An 8,524-nucleotide genomic window follows, 5' to 3' on the forward strand; every position below is an offset into this window, starting at 1 on the left:
CCGGCAGCCAGTTCTCCAGATTTGGTCTCCCTTCCCCACAGCCAGTCAACACCCAGGCCCGTGATTTCCACCTCTATTCCCACTGCCTTGGTCCGAGTCACCGCCACCCCGCCCCCCGGCCCCGTGCCCAAGACACATAGATGCAACCTGTCCAATTGTTAATTCCAGCACACACCCACAGGGACAGGCCCTGTACCAGGATCTGGGGCATGGAGGATAAGGACAGACTCTGAGGGGGGAATTGTCCTAGTGGAGGGGAGCGGACAGACAGACCATGGCAGGTGTGGCGAGGGGTATCAGAGATGAAATGGAACAGGAGAGGGTGGAGCCGGTTGTTCTGGGTCTGAGAAGCAGCTCTGCACAGGCCAGTAGCCCCTTTCTGAATCCCCTGGACCATTCCGCCTCACTCCATGCAGAGAAGCAGCAGGGGATAGGGTTCAAAGCACAGCCTCTGGAGGGATCTGGACCTCCAGCTCCCTGGCTGTGAGTGTGCTTTGATTTCCTTATCTGTAATGGAATAATCCAGTACCCACCTTACAGGATCAGATTCATACAAGCACTGAGAACAGAGCCTGAACAGTAAGCCCTACATACATGCATTATTCATTGCTAAGATTCTGTCCTCAGGTCGCTCCTGCCTCCCTGTGCTGGCCTAGACGCCTTGAGAGTAACATATTTTATTCATGGTTCTCTTCCTGGCCCAGCACAGTGACAGGTCAGGGCTTCACAGATGTTTGACGTATACATATTCATTTATTTATATTTTGACCTCGCTGCATGGCATGTGGGATCTTAGTTCCCTGTGCCCCCTGCAGTGGAAGCACAGATTCTTAACCACTGGACCTCCAGGGAAGTCCCTGTTTGACATATACATAAATATCCCGGCCAGGCTAAGAAAGACCCTAATAATCCCTCTTTACCTAGCACTTTCCACGTCCAGGGAGGATGCTAAGTGTTCTGTACCCACTTAATCCAACAACCCTGAGAAATGGGTGTTATTATATCCCCTATTTTACAGGTAAGGAAGATGGTGGCTTAGAGAGGTCAGGTGACTTGAGATCCCAGGAAGGGTAGGGCTGGGATTGGAATTCTGGATGGAATGATTTCATCATTGTGAGACAGAACTGGGGAGGGGGTCCTAGATGCGGGAGTGGGGGTTCTGTCTGGGTGGGGAGTTTCAGAAGCCCCGTACAAGCACACTCACACATGCACACATGCTCACACCTCTGCTCACAGGCGAGGAATAATGGAACCAGAGCCTAACTGGCTTGCCAGGCTACATGTCACTCTGATACGTTTCTCCAGGACTCTATAAAAGATGTACTTCCCTGGCGGTCCAGTGGTTAAGACTCCGTGCTCCCAATGCAGGGGGACCAGGTTCGATCCCTGGTCAGGGGACTAGATCCTGCATGCCACAACTAAGAGCCCTCATGCCGCAACTAAAGATCCCACAGACCACAATGAAGATCTTGTGTGCTGTAACTAAGACCCGGCACAGCCAAATAAATCCAGTGGTTAAGACTCCGTGCTCCCAATGCAGGGGGGCCAGGTTTGATCCCTGGTCGGGGGACTAGATCCTGCATGCCACAACTAAGAGCCCTCATGCCGCAACTAAATATCCTGCAGACCACAAAGAGGATCTTGCGTGCTGTAACTAAGACCCGGCACAGCCAAATAAATATATTTTTTTAAAGATGTACTGCCTCTCTTTAAAGAACATAGTAGCAGTTGGTAGAGAAGAATGCAAGGATGGAGGCAATCACTGAGTGCTAAAAACCATGCACAATAATTAGGCGCAAGCATGTGATAAACTGCAGAATTTTGTGGCCCAGAATGAGGTGGGAGGGGCTTCCAGAAGTTCCTAGGTGAGCTGGGTACCAGGGAGGCTTCTGGGAGCCAGTGCAATGGTGCAGCCCCCTAGGGAGGCTGGTTCCTGTCCACTCTTTGTTCTCACCTTCTTCCCCTGTCAGCCTCCACTCCCTTTCACTCCTGCCTCTTGCGGCTTTTCCCCATTTCTGAACCATGAAAGGCTTGAAAAATCACATAGGTACTAAATGAAACTGCATATGCCTTTACCTTGTGAACCAGCCATCCCACTTCCAGGAATTTTCCCTGAAGATACACCTCCAACAACAGGAAAACACTTATGCAGAATTGGGTTACTTGTTACAGCAGTACAGTATTTGTCATTGTAAAACATTGGAAACAACCTAAATATACGTGTATAGGAGAATGAATAAACTCTGGTACATCCACACAATGGAGAGCTGTACAGATGTGAGAAGAGTGAGGAAGATCTCTACAAAATGATGCGGCCTGATTTCTAGGCTGTATTGTTAAGTGCAAAACGGCAGTGGAAAAGATGCTACTTTTTGTGTAAGAAAGAAGGGGCAATAAGAAAATATGCGTGTATCTGTAATTCCTGCAAAAAGAATACAGGAAGAATAAACCAGAAACTCTATTTAATGAGACTGACTACCTATGGGGATGGGTGGGAACAGTGTGGCACAGATGGGGGGGACACCTTCTACTTTTCTGTATATGATTTCTTGCATTGTTTTTTTGTTTGTTTTTTTTTTTTGCGGTACGCGGGCCTCTCACTGTTGTGGCCTCTCCCGTTGTGGAGCACAGGCTCCGGACGCGCAGGCTCAGCGGCCATGGCTCACGGGCCCAGCCGCTCCACGGCATGTGGGATCTTCCCAGACCGGGGCACAAACCTGCGTCCCCTGCATCGGCAGGCGGACTCTCAACCACTGCGCCACCAGGGAAGCCCTCTTGCATTGTTTTGACCTTGAGAACTATGTTATGTTTTGCGCACTCAAAAATTTATTAGATTAACAAGGATGGGTGGAATAAAATGTTAATACCAATAGAACAAGTAAACCTACCTCTACTTCACATGGATAATATAACCACACTGAATAGGGGAAGAGAACTAACCCAGTAACTCCCCCCACCCATCCAAGTAACTCTTGAACGTGGCTTTTTTTTTTTTTGGCCGTGCCACGCGGCTTGTGGGACCTTAGTTCCCCAACCAGGAATTGAACACGAGCCACTGCAGTGAAAGCACTGAAACCTAACCACTGGAGCGTCAGGGAATTCCCTGGATGTGGTATTTTGGCTATTTCGAATATATATATCCTCTCAGTCAAAAGACAGGAGAAAAAAAAACCTGAAAATAAATATTGAACTCTTGTTAGTAAGTTTGTTTTTCACAGCGTTATGGGTTACCAGTTATGAAACTATTACAACTGAGCAAATAAGTAAATATATTGCAGATACGGGGAACTGACATTTTCCGTATTGGAGAGAGGAAGACAAATACGGAAAGGCTGAAGGCTAGAATGAAATCGTGGTGCCTGATTGGAATTGGAGGTATCAGTGTGAACTCAGGATTTCTGAGACAGAGCTACGAATAGACATGTACGCACGCGTGCACGCATGCGCACATGTTTCCTAACCGGAACTATTCCATGAGAGGGCCTGGAAGCAAAGAGCCTAGCTAGAACTTACCTTGGCTCTAAATACGGTTAGCATCGAAAGGAACGGGAGGTGCTAGGGTGGCGAAAGTTCAATGTGAGCCTGGATCGTTTTGCTGCCCAGAAGCTAAGGAAGTTCTGGCACAGCAAAAGTGAAGGGCAGGTGTCAAAAGGATACAGAAAAGGGGGGAGGGGAAGTTATTGTTTAGTGCAGGGGTCGCCAACCCCTGGGCCGCAGTTAGGAACTGGGCGGCACAGCAGGAGGTGAGCGGTGGACGGGCCAGTGAAGCTTCATCTGCTGCTCCCCGTCGTTCCCCATCGCTCAAGTCACCGCCTGAACCAACCCACCAACCCCACCCCACCCCGTCAGTGGCAAAATTGTCTTCCAGGAAACCAGTCCCTGGTGCCAAAAAGGTTGGGAACCACTAGTTTAATGGATACAGATTTAAGTTTTTCGAGATGAAAAGGGATGGTGGTGATGATATGGCTATAATGTGGATATACTTAATGCCACTGAACTATACCCTTCAAAATGGTGAAGATGGTACCAAGGAAAAACTCGTCCTCTACCCTCTCAGCTTTGTGTTTTAGGGGCCAAGACAGAGAGAAGAGAAGAGAGTTTTAGTTGTTTTTTTGCTTTTTGTTTTTTGTTTTTTTTTTTTTTTGCTTTGTGGTTTGCAGGATCTTACTTCCCAGACCAGGGATTAAACCCAGGCCCTGGCAGTGATAGTGCCAAATCCTAACCTCTGGACCAACAGGGAATTCCTGAAAGAAGACAGATTTTAATCACAGACGTACATCTGGGAGTTCACAAAGAAGTATGACTCAAGGAGGGAATTTGGGGCTTAAATACTATTTTAGTAAGGGAAAGGGAAGGGAAAACAAATTACTTTTAGGAAAGATAAATGGGTCCTTACTTTTGAGACGATGTCTGTTTAGGGGTGGTTTGGACTTGCAGTCTCCAAGGATAAGAGTCAATTTTCCCTGGTTGCTCCTGGAGAGGGGATTTACAACAAGTTCTTTTGAGATTTTGGGGAGTCTCTGCTTTTAGGCTGATAAAGTAGTTCAGGAAAAAAGCCTACTCTCAAATGCCTTCAGCTCAAAATAATTTTTCTGCCACAGTGGCATAATCTGGACCACTTCAATGGTCAGTTTTATGTTAAGTGTATTTTACCACAATTTTTTAAAAAGGTGAAGCACTTTATTTAAGAAAGTGTTTTTAAAAAAGGATACAGGAGCCAGCTTAGACGAGTTCCTATTGACCAACTCTTAGACTTTCAGCATCAAAATACAGAATAATAGTTAACAGTGCTAGGGCCCCCAAGGACCCGGGCAGACTGGTGCGCCCCCTGCCGGTGAAGCCGAATCGCCGGCCACAGTCCCGCAGGGTCAAGACCGGCCGGGAGCCCACTGAGGCCCCGCCTGCTGGTGGAAGAGAGCAGCGCGCAGGCTGAGGGCATCCAGCCGGGCCCCGGGCTGGGAAAAGCGGCACGTTCAAACCCAGCTGCACTTTTGTGCAAACTGGAGAAAGGCACACCTCCTTCCAGACCCTTGGCTGCCCTTCCGCGATGCGAATGGCGCCCCCTGGAGTCTGCAGACATTACAGGCCCACAGTAGGGGCTCTTCAAGGGGAGTAGGGTCCGCATCTTCATTTTGGAAACGCTAAAATCGAGCGCTTGGGGCAGGCTCTGTGAATATTTGTTGACAAATTAGAGGAAGTTCCAGGTAAATGCATTGTAGCATACTTGTTATCTTATAGATATTCAAGTTTGTGGCCCAGTTATCTCTGAGCCCCTTCTGTAAAATGGGTATAATAATACCCATCTGGGCTGGAATACTTCTAGCCCAAGTGTGGCACATGGTAGGTGCTCAGTCATAATAGCTAACATTTACTGCACGTAATAACACTAAGAAGTATGAATAATGTTATGATGTAAATATTGCAAATGGTGTAAAGTGAGAGTTGAAGAGGTTACGTAACTAATTAGCGAGGTCTCACAGCCAGGGAACCATGGAGCAGAGATGCAAACTCTGGACCACGGGCCTCTGAAAGCACGTTTGAGTACTTCTGGCTGGTCAGGACACACTCTTTTTCACTGGATATGCTTGTTCTTCTGCTCAGGTGACCTGAAAAGGTGCCGACTCAGAACCAACCACCTCCACTCCCAGATAAGAGGCAGAACTGTCAGCCAAGGCAGTGATAGGAGTGGATTTGATGTAAAAGAAAAACCACACACTAAAAAGGAAGAGTTGAGACTAATCAGAATGTTCTGACATTCTGAACGTGGGGAAGAGGAGTACCGAATCCAAAAAACCCAGCAGGGACGAATGACATCTTAGTCGTGGAACTGACAGCAGATGTGAACAAAACCCTCAGATGTGGGGGACGCTGATTAGAAGATGAGAAGGTTCAAAATAGGACACAGTGATGTGCTCAGGTGAGAACTTCAGCATGCATTTTCTGTTCCTTCAGCTCTATCTGGCAGTAGAGAGTTTCCCAGGTCCGTTTAGGTCTTGGGGGTTTAGCGTGAGGAAATGGCAGCCGCTCTGCTCTGGAAGCTGGGTCATTCGGGGTGGCCTTTCTCTCTGCCTCTCCCTCCGACCCCAGCAGGGAAGTGTTTGTTGGGCTGGTTCATCCCTGGCCGATGGGAAATGGATCTTAAGGGACATCCTTTGGCTCAGTCTCTGATCTTTGGCCCAAACGACCATAGACGGAGTGGCAGGATTGGCTTCACGAAAGCCAGGATGCACTGAGGCTTTGCCCGGACAGTGTGCTGAGTGGTCTTCACGTGGCTTCCCGTGTTAGCTGATTGAATCCTCACAACAACAGCATGAGCCAGGTACTATTATTCCCAATTGAGATATGGGGAACTGAGGTTCAGAGAGGTTAAGTAACTTTCCCAAGATCACCCAGCTAGCAAGCTGCAAAGCCTGGGCTGGCATCCTTACCTGGGAGTTTTGTGCTCCTCTCTGTCCCGTCCCACTTTGAAGCCCTCTTCAGAGCCATGTTAAAAAAAAACACCCGAGAGCTGCTCTTCCCAGAATGGGACAGCAGGGGGCAGTGCAACCAGCCGGCATTTGAAGTTCGGCTGTCCTCCAGGGTAACCAATCTCCAGAGAAAGTGTGTAAGGGATGTTTGGTTTTATTCTCTAAATGGAGAATACATGCATAAAACTATGAAGAGTACCAGTCTGTGATTACAAGCAGAACAGTCTGGGATTCCATGTTTTGTCAAAACCTCTCAGACTCACCTCCCCCAAACCGAAGCCCCGTCTAGGGCAGGGACCGCCCCTGGCGCCTTCATCTCTGTGTTTCGATGTCTGTCATCTAGTCGGTGCTCAACAGACAGTCATGGCACTGAAAGATGATTGGTGAGAGGGAGGGTGTTTCTTCAGGTGGGAACAGTTCAGATGCTTACTGAGGGGATGCTGGTGTCTAGGGATAGCTGGGGGTTTCTGAGGAAGGAAGTGGGTAAGACTGGATCATCAAACGCCTTCCCCTCCACTCTGGGACCAAAAGTGCTGGCCTAGCCTCCCCGACACTTTCAGGACCCCAGCCCACGACGGTGATGAGCCCTGGCACTGGGCTAAGCGGGTCTGCACTGGACCACCCATGTGAGTGCAGTTTCCTCATCTGTACCTGGCGAGGTTAAGAACGCCTGTGCAAGGGTGCATCGAGACTCCATGTTGTCTTGGACTTCAGAGGCAATGAGACAGGCTCGCAGGCCGGCTCTGCCCTTGGTAGCCGTTCCCAGCATCACTTAGGGAGGCCCATGGTGTTGGAGCCTCAGCCTCATCTTCCGTAAGATGGAGGTGGGAACAGGATCAAGTGCATGGGGCTGTTGTGAGAATTATGCACCGGCTTGGCCCGGTCCAGAGTAAACCCTGATCGGTGACAGCTGCTGTCGCTGTTACAGAATGCCTGGGACACGGTCTCTGGCATGTTAGATGAGTAAAGGGTAGCTCCTGCTATCACCTGTCTCCCTGAGCACACCTGTTACATGGGGTGATGCGCTTAGAATAGCATCTGGCACATAGGAAGCACTGAAGCAGTGAAATAAAATACAGCGGAAGCCAGTGTGAAGGAAGAAGACCGATCCCTGTCCTATAAACACTCCCAGCATTGGGGAGTTTTTGTTCCATTCGCCCCTCCTAAGCCAGGACCAGTGACACCTGGGATACAGCAGCCCAGGGATGGTGTCTGTCCTCAGAATGATCACTGTGCAGTGGGGGAAACACAAGAAAACAGGATATGAGCAGGGAGGAGGAGGGGGCTCTGGGCAGGTCACCCCCATTTCTCCCTCCCGGACCCAGGTTCTCGCCCCAACACGACTGTGCACCAACGCCAGATTAAACTTCCCCAAGTGCCACACGGATGACATGCCTCCTTACCTTAAAAGCTCCATGCTGTCCAAGTGTGCTGCATGGTCCATGCTCCTCGCCAGGAGAGGCAGCCCCAGGGGGGCGAGGGCTGGCCCGAGAAACCTGGGGTCTGCTCCACATCCGCTGAGTAACGCCGTGCAAGTTTTCTAGGCCTCCCAGCCCCGGCTTTGTCACATCTGCAGCAACAGGCTGGGTCAGGCAAGCCCTGGGTTCCCGCGGCTCCATGATGCTACACTTCCGTCTTCTCAACTTTCACTCCTCATATGAACTTGTTCATTCAAACTGCCCCTTCTTGGTCTCTGGGGTATGGCTCTTGTTCCTTGCTCTCCAGACTTTGCCCCATCCTCTTCATCCATTGGAGCCACCCCCCGAGAGGGCCTTCCTAGGTTCCTCCCCACCCTAGGCTGGGGCCAGCCCCACCTGTCCTCTCCAGTCCATGCTGCTTTCCTGCGTATCACACCTGCAAGGACAATTTTTGCTTGGCCCACAGGCACTGCAAATATAGGCTCCAAACCAACCTCCTCAATGCTGATCACTCCCCATATCTGCCTCTCCTGCTTCAGGGAAACACTGTTGGTTCAAGCCAGAAGCCAGGGCTGTCCGTGTGGCCCCTCCTCCTTCCTCCTCCTCCCTCCTTCCCAGTCCCTTCAACCTTCACTTCCG

Source organism: Pseudorca crassidens, chromosome 11 (assembly GCF_039906515.1).
Source record: "Pseudorca crassidens isolate mPseCra1 chromosome 11, mPseCra1.hap1, whole genome shotgun sequence".
In the NCBI taxonomy this organism is placed as follows: domain Eukaryota; kingdom Metazoa; phylum Chordata; class Mammalia; order Artiodactyla; family Delphinidae; genus Pseudorca; species Pseudorca crassidens.